This window comes from Juglans regia, chromosome 4 (genome assembly GCF_001411555.2).
Source record: "Juglans regia cultivar Chandler chromosome 4, Walnut 2.0, whole genome shotgun sequence".
NCBI lineage: Eukaryota > Viridiplantae > Streptophyta > Magnoliopsida > Fagales > Juglandaceae > Juglans > Juglans regia.
The window spans coordinates 19350641-19372885 of NC_049904.1; positions in this window are offsets into that span (position 1 = coordinate 19350641).

Here is a 22245-nt window from a genome sequence, read left to right on the forward strand (position 1 = left end):
GATCAAAACAAGTTAGAAACAAAATTCTGTTTTGAACTTAGAAGAGAAACCAAAAAGTTCAAGTATGGTTTTAGTGATTTTGATGACTTTTGTTCATGATTCAAAACATGATTATTCTTAAGAATATGTTATGAGTGTAGTAGAAGAAAAATTTTGGTTTAATCATGAGTTTTGAGATTTGAAAGAATTACAACAAAAAGCAAAGGAAATAGCCTTTGTAAGTTTCGGCCATATAGAGTTTTGATGGTTGTGTTTAGTTTTAAATTTTTATGAATTGATATTTGAGTTTAGGACAAAATTTACATAAGGTATGTAAATTTTGGTGATTTTTGAAGTTATGATGCAAAATCCTTAAGTTAGGGGTAAAATGGTCATTTTCCCACATGTAGAGGGTAAAATGGTAATTTTACTCTAAGTTGATATTTTTCCATATTCCTAATTGTTAGTGATTAAGTTCTAATTTTTAGAAATCACTACTTTCAGTTTCCCGTGATCGCACTTGAGTTTTGTCTCGAAGCGCGAAGATCGAGGTAAGTTAGCTTTTAACTTACTATCAATTTAATGTGTATGAGTGATAAGTAAGGGAACTAAATTGTATGTATGCATGTTATCATATGTGCCATGCCAAGTCATTACATATTTATCTGTTACACAGAATTTATTCTGTCATGAATTATTCATCTGTTACACAAGATATTATGTCACGTATTGCTATACATTGCAAGTATGTCATGTTAAGTTAAGTATGCCATCTGTTACATGTATTTCATGTCACGTAATATTCACTGTCACATGTTACGCCACGTTAAGAAATGTTGTCTGTTATATGGTATGCCATGTTACGAAATGTTGCATGTTACATGTATGACATGTTATGAAATGTTCTCTGTTACATTTATGTCTCGAAGTATGTCATGTCTGTCGTCTTACGTTCATGTCACGTTATGCTACGTCAAGATTTCTGTCTTTTATGTCACGTTCATGTTACGTCACGTTACGAAATGTCATGTCTGCCAGTTAAGTCATTCATGTCAATCACGACCCTAAGCGCTAGGATGGGGTAATATCCTAGTGGAACTCCTTTGTTCACGCTGGAGTGTCTAAATAGGTGTGAAATTCCCTGGGTTGACGAAGTACAGTCAACAGGTTGCGAATGGGGCCTAATTAGCTGGTCACCGGAGCGCGCCAGGCACTAACGCCGATGGTGCCACACATTATGTTATGTGTGTCCACAGCAAGTGTGGCACAAACAGATAAGTCATGGGGCCACAACAACTGTGGAGCATGAAGTATGGGGCCACAACAACTGTGGAGCATACACTACGTGAGACACAGCAATTGTGACACGTAGAATACGTGGGGCCACAACAACTGTGGAGTACGTATTAACGCACTCACAGCTGGTATAGAAACCTGTGATGTGATGCGGTAATCGGCAGGGACACACGGCTCAAGGGGACCTGTGTAGCACCCATATGGTCACGTTAATGATTAAGTCTATTGAATAAGATTCCAAGTTCAAGTCATGTTTCACGTTATGTTATGTTCAAGTTTACGTTCACGCAATTATGGTAATCCCATAAGACAAGAATATGTTCCAAGTTCATGTTATGTTATGTTCACGTTTACGTTATGTTCCAAGTTCACATTTATGTTATGTCATGCTCAAGTTCAAGTTCAAATTATGCATGTTCACGTTCATGTTATGTTTCAAGTCCATGTTATGTTTCAAGTCACGTTCATGCTAAGCTTCAGTTTCAGTTTAAGTTATGCCAGTTATGTTATGTTGTATGTCAAGTTATGCTATGATTACTTACGATTTGATTATGCATTCATGCTTTTACTGCCATGCATGCATCATTAACCTGTGTGGAAGTTTCCTGTTAACTTGCTGAGATTTGTAATCAAATCTCACTGTGGTAGTCCCAACTACCATTCCCCCCGAATGGTAGATTTTGTTACAGGATCTGAAGGAGAATCGGGAATCGACCAACTGGAAATGGTCGACTAAGCGACGATGCGATGTAGGTGTTAATACAGTAGTTACCTCAGATTACTACTTGTATTTGTAGAGTTCAATCTCCATCACTCTTTTGATCACAACCATATGGATTGATATTGTGATCTCAGTTGTTTAGTATGTCATTATGTATGAAGTATGTTTTAAGTATTTGGGATATTTCGGTTTGGTGCATAGTATTGCTAAAAAGAAAAATTATCCGCTGCGAATATTGCATAATGCTAGATGCATGTTAGGAATATTGCATCTTATATGTCATGAACGGGGGCAGGTAACCTTGTGTTGCATGTCTCGACGCTTCAAATGTCCGTCCGATCCCAAGCGGAATTTGCGGGCGTCACAGGGTGGTATCAGAGCAATACGTCTCTGGGTTTAAATCCACATGTCCTTAGGAAATGCACCAAATATTAGGCTTGAAATTTTAGTCTTTACTAGGCTTGAATTTCTTGAAGTATAAGAGATAGTATGTGGCTGTAACACGTGTACTCGTGTGATTTAGGAAGTGACATGACTCGAGGTAGGATACCTCAAAACCCTGAGGGAGTTACAAATTAGGATAATCAGAATCCCCCGATGGATGGAGGATTAGTTGAAGCCGTACGTTTGCTGACTGACATGCTTAGACAACAGCAACATCAGCAAGCACATGTACCCAGACTCGAAGTCAGGGATTGTCTGTGTGAGAAGTTCTTGATCCATCATTATCCAAACTTTTCTGGTAATGAAGAGCCACTAAAAGCCGAGAAATGGATTATGGATCTCAAAAGGACAGACGAGATCTGTGGATGTACTGAGGACCAAAAGGTTCTATATGTTGTATACCTATTCTAAGGAGAAGCTGGAATATGGTGGGATACACAAAGGCAACTTCTAGTTAGGGAACTAGGAAGTTTGGATGCATTGTCTTGGGAGAGATTTAAGGAAGAGTTGACAACGGATTCTTCCCAGATTCTATCAAACAGCTAAAGGCGCAGGAGTTCGTGACTTTAACTCAAGGTAGTTTGACCGTAGAGCAGTACGCTGCTAAGTTTATGGTGTTAGGAAGGTTTGCACCACACTTGACTTCTACTCAAAGGATGCAGGCACGAAAGTTTCAAGCTGGACTTCAGCCATGGATCCATAGCCAAGTAGCTTGCCTAAGAATAAAGAATTACCAAGAGTTAGTAAACGTGGCCGCGATAGTAGAGGCTGAGCAGAGAGGTTTAGCGATCCAGATCAATACCGAATGAAAGAGAACTTCATTGTCTGCTACTGAAGAAAATCTAGAAATGAAGAAGATATCTACTGGACCAGATAAGGGAAAAGGCATCGAGACTGGAACCTCAATACTAACCACGTACCCAATATGTGGGATGTCAGGAAAGAACCATGGAGGCAATTGCAAACTTACCTTAGGACTCTATTTCAGATGTGGCCAACCTGACCATTTGATCAAATTGTCCCAAAAGAGGCCGGAGAAATGGAACTATTCCCATTGGAGATTCCAAACCAAAGCCACGACCTCCAGTACTAGCTTAAGTGTATGCAGGTACTTCTAGAGACGCAGATGCTGATGCCCTAGGAACTAAAGGAGTTGGCGCCGTCACTGGTATTTTTTCTAAGACCTCTATATTGTTAAGCTTATCTAAGGTTGATTAGATTACAATTGATGGTACTAGTGCATTATTGATACTTTGGGTAAGTTAAATCATTGAGGTTTATAACTTGTACGCAGTTTGATTCAAGCGAGGCCCTATTTTTAGTGATTGTGGTATTGTACGTTTAGTTCGTACTCTGAATTGTTACCAGGTGGTAAGAGTAACATTTTTCATTAAGAGTATTTCTATTCATACCAGTGTAGATATGGAATACCTTTTAGTAGTACGAGGAAGGATATTCAAGGTTGATGAATTAGTATCCCAAGTATTTGGAGTTTGTTTTGATTCGAAGGTTACAATGAAATTTGTGTTCGGAAGAGTACAGTGTGTGGGAGAAGCTTTGGCCTTAGTAGGATTCACTTATGATAATAGTTTTATCCAATCGCGAATAAATGGTTTCTGGCGAAGCACCGTGTTTGTGGAAACCTAGATTGCCCTTATATTGGAGACTTTTATATGGGGAGTAAAAGCTTGTCTTAAGGATTTACGTGAGCAGTAAGAACAAATTCTTTGGATTAGAGTCAGAATAAGAGGCAACTCATGATGGATAGAAGAGCTATGTTAATCATAAGAGAGAAACTCTTGAGTTGAGGTTAATAGCTGATCGTTTATCAAGGTACCACCTAGGAGGAGGAACGATTCGTGGTGATTATGAAGGAGTAAGCTAGTCCTAGGCAGATATAATTCCTTGAGGAAATAGAGAATGTGAATTCAGTTGTGTATGGATTAAATTCTTCCAAATTGAACTGCATGAATACTTGAAGTTTTAGATTTAGAGAGTATGCTGGTACGATTTGACCTACCTTGTGGAAGGACTCCAGTACAAATTGATATGATTTGAGAGAGAAAGAGTTAAGAATGGTAGATATATATACACGTTGTGGATAATTCATTGAATAGTGAAGAGAATAGTGATTTCTTTTAAGCAAGGAGTCAGTAACCTAAAAAGTCTAGAAGTCATTAAGTTTAGGCAGTAATCTTTGGGATTGTTATGCCTTAATGTTATAGTGATAGTCTTTTTGTATAACCATGTGATGGTTATAGATAAGAATAGTGTTGACTACGAGAAGGAGGCGTTATTTCAAGAAGAACGAGACCTGCCCCTTGGGCGTGATGAGGCATCCAGTGATGGGCAATAAGTTGGTAAGCAACTTTTTCTTTTGAGCGTATTTTATGTTTGTACTTACGTCGATTTCGAGGACGAAATCTTTTTTTTAGGAGGGGAGGATGTAACAGCCCGCTAGAAATTCATTGGCGGAATTTCTATTGACTTTAGGAATCTCGTGAAAATCCCATAAGTTTTTACGAATCGACCTATTGCATAGGTTTTAGTCTGTCAACATAGTCAGTGTTATCACTCACTATGCTGCTAGAAATATGAGTTTTATTTATTTGAGGTGGTTAGAAGTGTCAGAATGCATTATGGTCTACGCCATTACACTCAGTGGATTATTTAGGATTTTATGGCACAATATCCTATTTTCATAATTCCGGACGAAACGTCTGTTGGAAATTGTGAAATTATTTTTAGGGGCACTTCGAGGTTAAATTTCGGTAAAAGATTTTCACTAAAGGTTAATATGAATATTTAGGAATTTTTAGTACTAAGTTTATGATTCACTTTTTCGAAGTGAATAGTAACCTCGATAAGCGCACCAATTGCAGTGTTTCGAAATCACAGTGTGGAATGTCCAAATTGGATTAGAGAAGTTTTATTTGGACACTTGGCAAGATCTTAGCCACACTTAGTGAATAATTTTAGACACTTGGCACCATAAGGAACGTTTGTTGGATTTGAAGGAATCAAGGTGTGAGATCATGTCGCTTAAGCAAAACTTTGTTTCATCTGCTCAACCAAATTGTGCCAGATCAAAGAGGTTTTCAATCCTAGTGAAATTCTAAATGGTGGGAATCCAATCGAAAGCCCAAAAGCATGGTTGAAATCGAAACCCTAAACGGTTTCCCCAAAACCCTAAAGTTGGCCTCTAAACATTTTCTAATCCGATTTCTAGCATTGTGTTTAATCACTTGATTAAATCACTTCCACATGCTATTAATCCTTCAAATTTGTGTTAGAACATCATTATCCAACCTTGTTAACCTTGAAAAATTGATTGGGCCAAGTGATATTGGATTTGGGCTTGATAGCAACCCAAACCCTCTTTAAACCCCAAATTTTAGGCCCATTCGGTTTAGGCCCTTTAAGGCCCACGAATTTGGTCACCATAGGATTGCTTCATGGCTAAGTTTTGTACCCCCACTTGGCTGGCCAGATCTGTACAAGAAGAGCCTAGAAGGTTCTTGAAAGACATAGCTAAAGGGCCACCTCACTCATTCACTCTTACACTCCACCTTAAGAAAAGATCTTGGTCTGATTTTTATGAGAAGAAAAGGCCAACACTCAACCATTCCTTCAGTCCTATCACTTTACATAGCTTGTGTAAGAAGCTCTTCAGTCCACTTCCCACGAAAAAGCAACTCTCCTTTACACTTTTCCTTCATAGAACACAAAAGACACTCTCGGACAGTTTTTCGTACCTCTTTTGAATGCCTGTTTCGAAGCTTTTGTAAGTGTTTCCTCGCAACGTTTCCTTCATGAAAGTTGTTTATTTTGGAGTCTAGTTTACGTGGATATCTTATTTGTTCCATTTGGAGATCATTTGATTGGTAAAAAGTTGTTTAGACCCCAGAAAGGTCATTCTGGGCGATAAACTGGAGAGTGTGTTATATTTTGGAGTTTTTGACCAAGCTAATGAATAGATCTTGGTCCGAAATTTTTATGGAGTACTGTTAACATGTGTATATGATTATTGGTTGAGGATTTGTTGCATGATTAAAAGTTTTGGTGAAATATTTTCTTAGGTCTAGAAACTTAGAAACTGGAAGAGGAAAAACAGTTTCTGTTTTGAGAAAGTTTAAATCTTTTATGGTTTAATCTTATTCCAATGGCTTTGATATTTTTATTGGAAGATCCTAAGCATCTTATATACATGTTAGAATGTTATTTTGAAGATATTTGATGTTAGTTTCGAACATATGAAATTTTATGGAAGGAGATATTCGGTTAGGCCAAAGTGATGATGTTCTTGGCTAAATTTATGTTTTGGTTGATGTTTACCCATGTGATCTTGAGTTTGAAGCTTGGATCTGTTTTAGGACACCTTTTTGAACCATGTGATGTTTTGGTTTGAAGATCACTTCTTTATAAGTCATGGATCAAGAGGTTGATCAAAACAAGTTAGAAACAAAATTCTGTTTTGAACTTAGAAGAGAAACCAAAAAGTTCAAGTATGGTTTTAGTGATTTTGATGACTTTTGTTCATGATTCAAAACATGATTATTCTTAAGAATATGTTATGAGTGTAGTAGAAGAAAAATTTTGGTTTAATCATGAGTTTTGAGATTTGAAAGAATTACAACAAAAAGCAAAGGAAATAGCCTTTGTAAGTTTCGGCCATATAGAGTTTTGATGGTTGTGTTTAGTTTTAAATTTTTATGAATTGATATTTGAGCTTAGGACAAAATTTACATAAGGTATGTAAATTTTGGTGATTTTTGGAGTTATGATGCAAAATCCTTAAGTTAGGGGTAAAATGGTCATTTTCCCACATGTAGAGAGTAAAATGGTAATTTTACTCTAAGTTGATATTTTCCATATTCCTAATTGTTAGTGATTAAGTTCTAATTTTTAGAAATCACTACTTTCAGTTTCCCGTGATCGCACTTGAGTTTTGTCTCGAAGCGCGAAGATCGAGGTAAGTTAGCTTTTAACTTACTATCAATTTAATGTGTATGTGTGATAAGTAAGGGAAATAAATTGTATGTATGCATGTTATCATATGTGCCATGCCAAGTCATTACATATTTATCTGTTACACAGAATTTATTCTGTCATGAATTATTCATCTGTTACACAAGATATTCTGTCACGTATTGCTATACATTGCAAGTATGTCATGTTAAGTTAAGTATGCCATCTGTTACATGTATTTCTTGTCATGTAATATTCATTGTCACATGTTACGCCACGTTAAGAAATGTTGTCTGTTATATGGTATGCCATGTTACGAAATGTTGCATGTTACATGTATGACATGTTATGAAATGTTCTCTGTTACATTTATGTCTCAAAGTATGTCATGTCTGTCGTCCTACGTTCATGTCACGTTATGTTACGTCAAGATTTCTGTCTTTTATGTCACGTTCATGTTACGTCACGTTACGAAATGTCATGTCTGCCAGTTAAGTCATTCATGTCAATCACGACCCTAAGCGCTAGGATGGGGTAATATCCTAGTGGAACTCCTTTGTTCACGCTGGAGTGTCTAAATAGGTGTGAAATTCCCTGGGTTGACGAAGTACAGTCAACAGGTTGCGAATGGGGCCTAATTAGCTGGTCACCGGAGCGCGCCAGGCACTAACGCCGATGGTGCCACACATTATGTTACGTGTGTCCACAGCAAGTGTGGCACAAACAGATAAGTCATGGGGCCACAACAACTGTGGAGCATACACTACGTGAGACACAGCAATTGTGACACGTAGAATACGTGGGGCCACAACAACTGTGGAGTACGTATTAACGCACTCACAGCTGGTATAGAAACCTGTGATGTGATGCGGTAATCGGCAGGGACACACGGCTCAAGGGGACCTGTGTAGCACCCATATGGTCACGTTAATGATTAAGTCTATTGAATAAGATTCCAAGTTCAAGTCATGTTTCACGTTATGTTATGTTCAAGTTTACGTTCACGCAATCATGGTAATCCCATAAGACAAGAATATGTTCCAAGTTCATGTTATGTTATGTTCACGTTTACGTTATGTTCCAAGTTCACATTTATGTTATGTCATGCTCAAGTTCAAGTTCAAATTATGCATGTTCACGTTCATGTTATGTTTCAAGTCCATGTTATGTTTCAAGTCACGTTCATGCTAAGCTTCAGTTTCAGTTTAAGTTATGCCAGTTATGTTATGTTGCATGTCAAGTTATGCTATGATTAGTTACGATTTGATTATGCATTCATGCTTTTACTGCAATGCATGCATCATTAACCTGTGTGGAAGTTTCCTGTTAACTTGCTGAGATTTGTAATCAAATCTCACTGTGGTAGTCCCAACTACCATTCCCCCCGAATGGTAGATTTTGTTACAGGATCTGAAGGAGAATCGGGAATCGACCAACTGGAAATGGTCGACTAAGCGACGATGCGATGTAGGTGTTAATACAGTAGTTACCTCAGATTACTACTTGTATTTGTAGAGTTCAATCTCCATCACTCTTTTGATCACAACCATATGGATTGATATTGTGATCTCAGTTGTTTAGTATGTCATTATGTATGAAGTATGTTTTAAGTATTTGGGATATTTCGGTTTGGTGCATAGTATTGCTAAAAAGAAAAAATTATCCGCTGCGAATATTGCATAATGCTAGATGCATGTTAGGAATATTGCATCTTATATGTCATGAACGGGGGCAGGTAACCTTGTGTTGCATGTCTCGACGCTTCAAATGTCCGTCCGATCCCAAACGGAATTTGCGGGCGTCACATAAATATAATAACATTTTTGCGAATAATAATTTATTACAATTTAAAACAGATATGTCTTTCAAATACAAAGCAACTCATCTGCCATCTTCATCCATTACTGACTCCCCAATTGGTTCGCCTGCCATGAATAGTGGGCTAACATCACCATACCCAGAACAAGGTATGTTACATAGAAACTTGATTTTATGTGATGATTTAAATAATATTATTTTAAAAATAAAATAATTTTTTTGATATAATGTGCTTTAATTATTATGTATTTGTTGTAAGCCATCGCCAAGATCGAGGTGCTATTAGGATTGTCTGCATAGAGAAAGTAAGTAAAGCGGAAAAAATTAAAGTTGATATTCCTGATGATCACATCGGTGGCTCTGGAGTTTCAACAGCTTGGCTTGCTTTTTATGTTGGTACCCTTACTAACACATGCACTGATGGCTACATCCTCTTGAGCTAAAGTTTCCCAAGATGTGAAAGACCACATAAAAAATCGTTGCATGATAATAAATTGCTTAGAAAATAATTAAGTATAACATGTTAATTTATAGGGGTGTAAAAAAAAGAGGGGGGAAACTGGTCCAGACCGGTCCGAATCGATCAAACCGGTCTGGTTTTGGACTGGTCCACTCAGGAACTGGTTTCCGTAATAGCAAAACTAGCCGGAACCGGACCGGTTTCGGTTCTAGGCATTTTAGGCCCGTACTGGACCAATTCTATATAATATATATTTTAAATTATTATTTTTATATATAATATATATAATAATATAAATTAATTTAAAAATAATCAGAAATTGACAAATCACTTCAATTGAAAAAAAAAATCGTAAATATTAAAAGATTTGAATTTATATACCAAAGTTGTAAATAAGATCACTAAAATATTATTTACCAAAAAAGAAAGAAAATCATTCAAATATTATTACCAAATTTTTATGGCCTAATAAATTCCAATATTCTTTTTGGTAAATACATAATACATTAGTAAATTATTAATATTAATATACATTAGTATATAATGTATATTAATTATAATTTACATTTTATGGCCTAATACTAGTAGTATAATATTATATTACTATTAATAATATACTTTAAGTCTATATATAAATTAGTATATATATTTTAAAACCGGAAAACTGCATTGGAACCGGTAAAACTGGATGTACCGGTTTAGGGGGTAACCAGTGCATAATCGGTTTTTGAAAATACAAAACCGTTACATACTGACTCGATCCTAAATTTTGTCCAAAACCAAACCGGACCGGACAGATTACACCCCTATTAATTTATAATTAGTTTGTATTTGGACTAATCGTTTATAATTTTTTCAAGGATGAGTTTCAACTTAATTTTGGTTGGCGAGAGGATCGACTAACGGTTGATGAGCTAATGTCCAATGCATTCCAGAGGCACAAAGGTAGATGCCATACACACTATCAGAAGTTCAGTAGTGTAACAGAGGTGCGTCAAAATCCATTCCAAGACATGCCACCAAATGAATGAGAAGCTTTGTGATGTTTGAAGATTCAGCATATAAGGTAATTCCATTGCTATCTTTCTTCATGGTATATGATAGATGAATTAAACAAATATAGTAATAATGTTGTTTCTTTTTTTGTAGCAATGGAGTATTGTCAACAAAGCAAATTGAGCAAATTTAACGATACCCCATCATGAGAATTCTCGATCTTTTCATCGACTATAAAAAAAATGTTAATGTTAAAGATCTTTTCATCGAACTTTTTATGGCTGAAGTGAAATGCCACTAGGAAAGAACGCTTCAAGATCTAAGGCTCAAGAAACGTTTGCTACTTGCCTAGGGAGTGCTTACACTCTACGTACATGGCTAATGTAGGGGGTTCCCAACCCCTTTCCACAAAACCCAGCCAGGCAGAGGACATTTGTGGAGTTACTGCTACATACACCTCAGGTGATCCTTGAGATTTCTATTCCACTTCGGCAGCCAAAGCATGTGGAGGGCGAAGTTTTTGCACAATTTACGAAGGAAGAACTGGATTGTTCTGCTATCCCGTTTCGCTTCTCTTTGGTTTTGAAGTTCTTGCGGCAAAGGCCGTCTTTGGATTCTATTAGAGGATTCATTCATAGCTGATGGGGCCATTCAACACAACCAAGGGTTTCTGTGATGCACAGGGCACAAAATGTTTTTGTAATGTTCTCGAATGAAGAAGACTTCTTGAAGGCCCTTTCATGGGAGAGTTGTGACATTAAAGGGGTTGCATACCAGGCCTTTCAATGGACGATAGATTTTAAAGAGGATGAGGAACTGGCGTAGGTGCTAGTGTGGATTATGCTACCTGGCCTCCCTCCGAATCTATATCAAGAATCATATTTATGTAATATTGTGGCTCCAATTGGTATCTTTTTGCGAAGGGATAATTCAACACGGTGTGCGACCAGAACTGATGGTGCGAGAGTTTGTGTGCTTATGAACATTGATCAAGATCCTATTTCTTTCATTTGGATTGGGAACCCAAGGCACCCTACAAGTATGTTTCAAGAGGTGGAGTACGAAACTTTGCCAGCATTTTGTTATTGCTGTAAAGTACAAGGACATAATCTGAAAATGTGTAGGACTAAGCTGAAGGAAGGAAAAGAATCCAAGAACTTGGGGACTATGAAATCGAATAGAGTTTGGGTTCCTAAGGAGAAGGAGGATGAGGTCAACGCAAAGAATGATCTGCCAAGGAGGACAATAGAGTCTTCCCCTATCTTTGTTCTTCAAAGCTTACAGGCCAATGATCATACGTTAAAGGATGGAGGTGATGCAGGGGTTGTGTCTTTGGAGACTAAGGTTGATAGGGAGGAAGTTGAGCCCTTAATGCATGAGAAAGACCTAACAATGTGTGCAGAACCAACCGGAGCCAAAACTGATAGCAAATTGGTTTTGGTGATGGGCTTTGAACATATTTCTCATGTTTCTAAGGTGCAACTAGGAGTTCCACATGTTTCTATATCGGAGGATTTGCAGCTGGTGATTTTTAACTAAGATCATATTGGTATGGAGTCGAAGTCTAAAGATGAGGCCGATTTGGTGCATCTTGCGAAGGAGAAGGATGGAGGCTCTGACTTTGAATTAATGAGGAAAAATGTAATTCCTAAAAGAATGTTAAGAAGTTCTACAAGGGTTTCGAGCAGGCCCTCTCAACATACTCAATGATGAACAAAATTATGTTTTGCAATATAAGAGGAATTGGCACCTCGAGAAAGCAATTACAAACATTGGTTCGGGTACATAAGCCTTTTATTCTTTGTTTGGTGGAGCTGTTCCAGGATGATCACCAACTGAGTTACTGGAGCAATTATTTTTTGTTTAGTGAATGTCTATCTAATGTGGATCATGTTGGTAAAATTTGGTATTTCTAGAATGCTGGGATACAGGTGGTTGTCATGGGCGGATCAAATCAACATATCTCTTTGATGATCAATTCCAGTGTTTTGATTTCAGTCGTATATGCAAAATGTCGGTACTTAGACAAGCGGACTTTATGGGATGATCTACTTGTTATCAATAATTTGAAGTTGCCTCATGTGCTTTTGGGGGACTTTAATATATTGTGAAATGATAGTTAAAGATATGGTGGCAGTCCAAGGTTGCTTATGGCAATGGAGGAGTTCTGTTCTTTCATTGATAACGGTGGATTGGTGGAGTTGCATTTTTTAGGGAAAAAATTTCCATGGTGTAATGGGCAATTTGGGATGGCTCGCTCATGGGCACGGCTTGATAGAGCCTTATGTAATTTGAAATTTTTGGAGATGTTCCCTTTGGTACATAATCAATATCTGCCCAGGAGGTCCTCAGACCATTCTCCAATGCTTTTAGGTCTCTCAAAGACTTCATCCAGGTATGGTCCTGCCTCATTTAAATTTCATTATATGTGGACTACTCATGAGGATTTTTGGAGATGCGTGTCGAGTTCTTGGAAGGTAGAGGTTAATGGAAATGGTTTGTGGAAGTTAGCAGAAAAGTTGAAGAGGCTCAAACAGGTACTTAGAACTTGGAACAAGGAGATATTTGGTTGGATTGGGCGACATATTAAGGAGTTAGAGATAAAAGTGGAAGAAGTTGAAGCTAGCTTGCAAGAAAGGTTTTTGGAAGATGTTGAAATGAATTTTTTAGCAAAAATGATGGAGCTTGATGTCTAGTTAAAAAGGGAGGAAGCTCGTCTTGCTCAATAGTTTAAGTAAGATTGGATTTTGCAGGGTGAAGTGTCATCATCTTTCTTTAAAGCACTACAGTCCAGGAAACATAATGTGGTGATGGAAAAGAAAATGGCTGATGGCCGTGTACTTAGCATGCCAGAAGGCATTCATAAGGAGGCTTGTGTCTACTTTGAGGACTTTCTGAAGGCAAATCAGTCGAGTTCCTTGTCCAAATTGGTTGCGCTAATTGCGGGCAAAGTGTCGGAAGAGGAAAATAATATTTTTGGTAGTTCTCCTTTGGTGGAGGAAGTAAACAATGCCCTATTCTCTATTCCTAAGGATAGTAGTCCTGGTCCAGATGGCTTTGGCTCGGGGTTCTATCAGCATTGTTGGTCATTAGTAAAAGATGATTTATTTGAAGCAATTACTGATTTTTTTAGCGGGACTGAATTTCCAAGGTTCTACACTGACTCTTATATTGTCTTAATTCCTAAAGTACAGAATCCAACGTCATTTGGGAATTTTAGGCCTATCAGTCTTTGTTCTATGGTTATAAAATATGTTCTAAGATACTAATGAACTATTTTTCAGCGCTCTTTAGCATAATAATTTCAAAGGAACAAGGAGCTATTCTACCAGGTAGAAGTATCTTCGAAAATGTTAGTCTCACTCAGGAGCTTATTCATTATATTAATAAAAAAATCCAAGGAGGCAATATATTGATGAAAATTGATTTTGCAAAAGCCTATGATTCGATTGACTGGGAGTTCTTAGTTTGTGTACTGGAAGCTTTTGGTTTCTCCCTAAAAGCTCAATAGCTTCTGAGGCAATGTGTTACTACACCTTGGTATTTGATTGTAGTGAATGGCACAACAAAGGGGTTCTTTAAGGGTGGAAGGAGTCTCCGTCAAGGTGATCCTTTATCCCCGTATTTATTCATTTTAGTGGAGGAAGTACTTTCCCGATTGATGAAGAAGTTTGAAGATAGAAGAGCAAAGTGTTACTCTCACCAGAGACATGGCCCTATAATCTCACATTTATTATATGCTGATGATATGTTAATTTTTTCCAATGGAGGGAAATCTTCTATTTTGGAGATAGTTGGTACTTTGTGCACCTACGCTTCATGGTCGAGGCAACAGGTAAACAATGCCAAATCTCATTTTTTTTTTCTCTAAGCATATTAATAATGCTAGATGGAGGCATATTTTATCCATACTCAATTCTCGGAAGGGGTGTTCCCATCCAAGTACTTAGGGGTTCCAATTGTATCTGGAAGATTGAAGTCATTACATTTCCAGGATATTATTCAAAGAATTCGTACTAGGATTGAAGGTTCGAAAATAAACTTTCTTTCCGCTGGGGTGAGATTGAATCTTTTAAAGCAGGTATTGTCGAGTATGCCAATTCATCTCCTTTTGGTGATGCATGTTTCAAAAAATGTTTCTACTCGGATTAATAAGATTTTGAGTACCTTTTTATGGGGCTCTGTTAATGGGAATCCTAAGAAAAAGTGGATTAAATGGGATAAACTTTGTAATCCAGTGGATGAGGGAGGGCTTGGGTTGAAAGGTGATGTTCAGTGGTCGTTACATCTAAAATTCGCCTGGAACCTTCTCTTTGGCAAAAGTATTTTTCTGCAAAGTATATGCATGGTGTGCATCTACTGGAAATTAACGTTACAAGAGGAACCCGATTCTAGAAATCTTTAACTAATGAATTACATTTTGTTCTCTTGCATTCTAAGTGTATAATTCGTGAGGGGAATGTATATTTTTGGAAGGACAAGTGGATGAGTTCTGGTCCTTTATGGGACAGTTGCCTGATTGTGGGTGATTTGAATTTGAAAGTGAAATAGGTTGTGCTGAATAATAGCTGGGATTTGAATAAACTAGATTAGTTAGTAGGGTCTAGAAAAGCTGAAGAAATTGTCAACGAAATTAAGGGTCGAAGGATAGGAGTAGATAAGCTTATCTGGTTGGGTAATTCGGAGGGCTCTTTTACGTCCAGGAGTGCCTGGAGTCTTGTTCGGGATAGCAACCATAAATAGGAATGGTCGGATTGGATATGAAATGTTGCAATTCCTAAAAAGTTTTCTGTGTTTATGTGGAAGGCCTTGAATTCAAGTTTGAGTGTGGATGACTATATAAGGAAATTAGGAGTGCGTTTAGTGTCCAAGTGTGAGTGTTGTCGACATGGTGCTGTAGAAGAGATTAATCACATGTTGTATAGTGGGAACCTAGCGGCGGCCATTTGGAAATTCAGCTCAAACATGTTGGGAATTCCATGTGTACCAATCCGGTCTTGGAAAGCAATAGTAGAGACTTGGTTTCGAAGAGCTTCAAAAACATCACAACTTGGTAGTCTAATTGGTTTTGTACCCGTGATCATTGCTTGGAACTTATGGAGGTGGAGATGTAAAGCCAGGATGGAAGGCAAGAAAGAAAAGGTTCATGTTTTATGGAGATTGGTAATGTATTGGATTCATTGGGTTGGTATTAAGATTAGCAAGGCTTCTCGCTTAGTGGATAATGATATTAAGGTGTTAAATTCATTGAATCCTACCTATTATTGCAAGAAAGAAGGAAGTCTTTAAGGTAGTTAGATGGGCAAAGCCAAATAGAGGGTGGCTTAAAATGAATGTGGATGGAAGTAGCCTCAATAATCCGGGATTGTTGGGTGTAGGAGTAGTAGTCAGGATTGAGTTCGGGAATGTGGTATACGCTTTTTCCAAGTCGTATGGGCATGGTAGTAACAATCTTGCATAAGTTATGGCTCTTTGGACAGGTCTTAAACATTGTAAACGATGGGGGTTCAATAACCTTATCATTAAGATGGATTCTTTAATAGTAGTGAATTGGATTAAGAACGGAAGCTGTACTCTTTGGTATCTAGAGGACTTTTGGGAAGACATAGTTAAAATGTTGGGAGAGATTAATTTTTATGTTAGTCATATATATCGGGAAGGAAATAAGGTTGCCGATTTTTTGGCCTGGCTAGGAAGTTGTGGTGTTTCCCATGATTGGTTAGGTCAAACGGAGCTTATCTGCTGAAAAGGATCATCAGAACAGATTCATGTGGTCTACCTCCGATTCGAAAGTGTTGAATGTACCTAGTTAATTCAGGAAGTGTGACTTGACTTTGGTTAGAGATAGTCTTGATAGGTTTTTTTGAGTACTTGAGGATTTATTTTATTTTATTTTCAATTTTTTGTAAATGCCAAGTACTGTGATTGTTACCAAGGTTTTCCTCCGCCACAAGTGAGGGCTCATTAATAAACTTGGGTAGGGGTCACTATTGAACATGTGATTGCCTTCTCTTAAAAAAAAAAAAAAAACATATCAAAATTTGTGATTGAGGATATAACATAGATTTTTGTAACACCCCGCATAAAAGCTCCTTAGGCCTTGACCTTTGTAGTATTATTCCTAGTTAATTAGGAGTTGGGCTATTTGAGAATAAGAACAATTTTGGATATTTGAGTTGGCAAGAGGACTGTATACTTTGGGTTTAATAGAATTATTAGAAGATTCTAATGCAATATTGATTTTGAGAAAAATGAAATTTTTGGAGTTTGATTGGTTTAGCATTATTATTTTGGAGAATTTTTAGTGCTTTATTAATTTTGAGGATAAGAAGCCAAGAAGCCCAAGCCCATAAGGAAATGACACATGGCATATTGGATGGTCGCCACATTAATGGGCTAAGCAATTTGGGTTAAATATTTGATGGAATTGGAGAAGGTCTAAAGAGTGGTTTACTAAGGGCCCAAGTTTTTTTTTGGATATAAAGACTTAGGAGAGGCATCAAAACTTTAGGGCCCTAATGCGCAAAGGATGTGATGGGCTAAGGTTAAGATGTTAAAAAACCTTAGGCCCAACTTGGAAAATATAAAGTTTTAAGCCTTTCTTGGAGGACACTAGAAAATAGGCCCAATGAAAAGGACATAAAGCCATTGGGCCTAACTTAGGAAGAGTGAAGCCCTTAGGCCCAAGTTGGAAGACATAAAAATTTAAGCCTCACTTATTGGACATAAGACTATGGGCCTAACTATTTAGACCCAAGGTATTAGACCCAACTTCGTAAGCATAAGGACTTTTGGGCCAAGCATGGTATAGGTTTGACCCATGGCCCAATTATGTTAAGGTAAGCCTTTCAAGTCTCATCTTTGAAGATTTTGAGGCCTCTCTTAATCTCTCAAAATCTAGAAACAAGCCCCCCTCCACTCAAACCCAAAAGTCCATGGACCTTTTAAACCCCACAAGGCCCAAAGCCTTGTTTTTCTTATATTCACTATTTAATTTGAAGCCCAATGCACCATACTATGGGTTTCCTCAAGCCTAAGTCATACCCGAAGTACCCAAATTAAGTTTTGAAGTTGAATTAAGACCATTAATTAACTTAACCATGATTAGTGATCTTTAAACCATGTTTTGGAGCTTATTTTTCTTTATTTTTCTTTTTAGCCTTTTTGATCTAAAATTTTCTTGTTTCATTATTCAGTTACATCATTATTAGATCATATTAGGACACTAGATGATTATGCACATATGTCATTAGAAGAAATGACATATCAAACCCCAATCTACACCAATCGGCACACATGTGTGCCCTTCGAGTGCAATGGACTGTTTTGCCCTTAAACTCAATCCTTTTGTGCCTTTTTCTCAAGGGCACTATGGTCTTTAAACAACTCATATGATCCCTTAGACCCATACGAAGCCCTACACGAAATTTGGTTTAAAAAACCAAACCAAAACCCCAAACTGAATGCACCTTCGACACTAGTTGGATGGGAATCGAATTTGTTGAGTTGCAACCTCTCTTCTGCCCATAGCTGAGCCACCACCCCACGCCACCTCCATCACCACCCAATCTCCAAGAGGCTCTCATGGTTATCATGAGCTTTTGACCAGTTTTTCCACCCAAAGAAGGCACTAACCTGAATGGGTTGTGTGCACAACTCCACTCGGCAACCAAACATGATCACATGATAGCCAACCATCCACCTTCTACCACCTTCAAAAGGCTTCAAGAAGTGACTTATCACCTGATCAAATAAGCCTTGAAGAAGAGACAAGAGGATGAGTCAAGGCTATGATCAAAACTGCCCAAGGAAAACCACCTTGAACCTATCAGCTCCATGGTTGGGTTTTTGTTCATTTTTCTTCTCTTCCTTCTGCACCATGACCTGACCAGTACCCCTAGGATCAATTAGCACCTGTAGTGATGAATTCATGGTAATTTAGGGTACTATTTTGTAACGCCCGTCCTTGTGGTGGGTCTTTTTTCAAAATATTTTTATAAAAGGACGACGGGATTTATCGTCCGATTTAAAATTTTTCACTTGCATACCCACGGTGCGAGACTTTACGTTTATAAATTAAAATGTACTTTGACAATAAAAGAGGTTTACAGCGGAAAACATAAATCTTATAATAAAAAGGCCTCTCGTACGTTTAAAACTCGTGCCTAGACTTCCGTGCTCTTCCCCATGGGCCGTGTCCGTTCTGATCATGCAGTTCTTATGGGGGGATGGACATGCATAAAAACTAAAATGAGTCGAAGACTCGTAAGCATTACTTCGTACAGTTAAAATATAGCAACATAGGTTTTCATTCATGCATTCATCACTCGTACATACTATTACGTGCATGCATACGTGCGTTCATTTGAAAACTTCACTGGACGGGGCTTTCCTTTCAAAAGACTTTCCTTTATTTAAAACGTGTCCCCCTTCAGTGCCTTCATTTCTTAAAGAGCCGCTGTACGGGGTTTTACTTTTTAAAAAGGCTTTCTTGTCGTAAAACGTTTCCCCCCGTCAGTGCCTTCATTTCTTAAAGAGTCTGTGTTCTCGTGCTCTTGTGCATACATGTGCATTCATACGTTCGTGCATACATGCATACATCCATTCTTTCTTATCACTTTCATTGGCCAGTACACACTGTTACACCCCGTGTGTATGGGGTTAGCGGTCTTCCATTAGACCCGAATTCCGCCCGTGGCCACGGGTTGGGAATCCCTTTCATAGGGGGCAACACTGGGTGCACTTCCAGTACTACTTACCCGGCATTGCAATCTGCCCATTCATTAGTACCCTTTCATTCATTCATGTGGCCGTTACGTATCTTCATACATTCATGCTTTCATTTATTTCTTTCTTGCTTTATTCATTCATTCATGTCAGCTCGAAAGAGCTGGAGCTTTCATTCAGTTTATTCTTTCATTTAACAGTCATTTCTTTCATGAGAAAACATTTCTTTTAATGAGAAAATATCGTTTGGGGCATAAACCCGAAAATGGTCTTTTTGTCTTTCAATTCATTTAAGTCCTATCCTTTCTTTAACAGTTCGTTCATGGAAAACTTCATTTAAGAACATACATGGGCTTAAATGTCAGCTTTCATGGCACCCTTAAGCGTCACCTTGAACGTCGTCAATCATGACGTCCACGAGCATCACCCCGTGATGCACATGAGAGCGTCGGTTCGTAGGATCCATAAAAACATCCGTTGTGATGCCCTTCATGCATCTTCATCAGTTTATGGATTTTTCTTAGAAAATACATACAATATGTAACAACCAGCTATAAATTCATTGGTGGAATTTCTATTGACTTTAGGAATCTCGTGCAAACCCCATAAGTTTTTACGAATCGACCAATCGCGCAGGTTTTAGTTTGTCAACATAATCAATGTTATCACTCACTGTGGTACTAGAAATATGAGTTTAATTATTTGAGGTAGTTAGAAGTGTCAGAATACGTTATGGTCTGCGCCATTAGACTTAGTGGATTATTTAGGATTTTATGACGCAATAGCCTATTTTCATAATTTCGGACGAAACGTCTGTTGGAAATTGTGAAATTTATTTTTAGGGGCACTTCGGGGTTGAATTTCGGTAAACGATTTTCACTATAGGTTAATATGAATATTTAGAATTTTTTAGTACTAAGTTTATAATGAAATTTTTTTTGGAGTGAATAGTAACCTCGATAAGCGCACCCAGTGCAGTGTTTTCAAAATCACAGTGTGAAATGTCCAAATTAGGTTGGAGGAGTTTTATTTGGACACTTGGAAAAATGTTAGCCACACATAGTGAATAATATTAGAGACTTGGTACAAAGAGGAACCATTAGATGGATTTGTGAAGGAAGTCAAGGTGTGAGATCATGTCACCTAAGCAAAGCTTTATTTCATCTGATCAACTAAATTGTGCCAAACCAAAGAGGGTTTCAACCCTAGAAAAACCTAAATGGTTGGAATCCAATTGAAACCCCAAAAGCTTGGTTGAAACCAAAATCCTAAACGGTTTCCCCAAACCCTAAAGTTGGTCTCCAAACCCTTTTTAACCCGATTTCTAGCATTGTGTTTAATCATTTGATTAAATCACTTCCACATGCTATTAATTAATCAAATCCTTGTTATGACATCATTATCCAACCTTTTAAACCTTGGAAATTTGACTGGGCAAGAAAAATTGGTTTTGGGCTTGATAGCATCTCAAACCCTAACCAAACCCCCTTTAAACCCCAAATTGAAGCCCACTTGGTGGGGCCCACCAAGGCCCACGAAATTGGCCACCTTGGAAGTTTCCTCTCCCACATGGCAGACCATCCACTGCCATTGGCTGCACCCAATAGTTCCTTGATGTGAAGGAGAAATCCACTCCATCAACCTCCATCTTTCACAGCTGCTGCAGGCAGTCTTTGCACCTCACTATTCTCCACTTTATGTCACATAGCCACCTCCAATCAAGGGTCATTCCAGCCCACAACTTCCCCCTCCAGGAGTCTATAGTCGTGCAAGGCAGTTTTCATTCCATTTTATCACTTCTTTCCCCCCGTTCTTAGAGAGAAACCCAAAAGAGCTCTCTCGGGCAGAATTCTGAGTCTTTTTGTGTGGCCATTTTCAATCCTTTGTAAGTATTATCTCTCAATGACTCCGTCATAAAAGTCGTTCATATTTGAGTCTAGTTTCTGTGGATATCTTATTAGTCTCATTCCATGCTCATTTGATTGGTAAAAAGTATTTTTAACCATGGAAAGGTCATTCCGTGCGTGAAACTGGAGAGTATGTTATGTTTTGGAAGTTTTGACCAAGCTAATGGACATATCTTGGTCCGAAAATTTTATGGAGTGTTGTTAGCATGTGTTTATGAATTTTCATTGAGATTTTGTAACATGGATAAAGCTTTTGATGATAGATTTCCTTAGAGTTAGAAACTTGAAAACTGGAAGTTGAAAAACAGTTTTTGTTTTGTGAAAGTTGGAATATTTCGTGGTTTAATATTATTCCAAAGGCTTTGATATTTTTATATGATGATCCTAAGCCTCTTATATACATGTTAGGATGTTATTTCGAAGATATTTAGTATTATTTTTAAAGATATGATTTTCTATGCAAGAGGATTTCGGTTAGGCCTAAAATTTGATGTTTTTGAGTTAGATCCATGTTTAATTAAATTTTAGCCATGTGATTTTAAGTTTGATGGTTGGATATTCTTTAGGACACATTTTTAAACCATTTGATGTGTTAGTTTGAAGATCACATGTCTTTAAGCCATGGATCAAGGGATTGATCAAAGTTAGTTGGGAAAAACAGTTTCTGTTTTGGACTAAGTTTAAAACCAAAAACTCCAAGTGTTGTTTTGTGATTTTTGGTGAGTTTGGTTTGATGATTTAAAAGCATGTTTGATCTTAGGATGATGTTATGAATATGTTAGAAGTAAGATTTGATTTTTTGTAATTCTTGGAGATGTTTTTATTAAGGTCAAAACTTGTGATTTAAGTTTTACTTTTTGTTAAAAAGTTTGGGTCTTTTTACAAAAAGTTTGGTGTTGATAATTAGCTTCTTCTTAATGGATATTTTC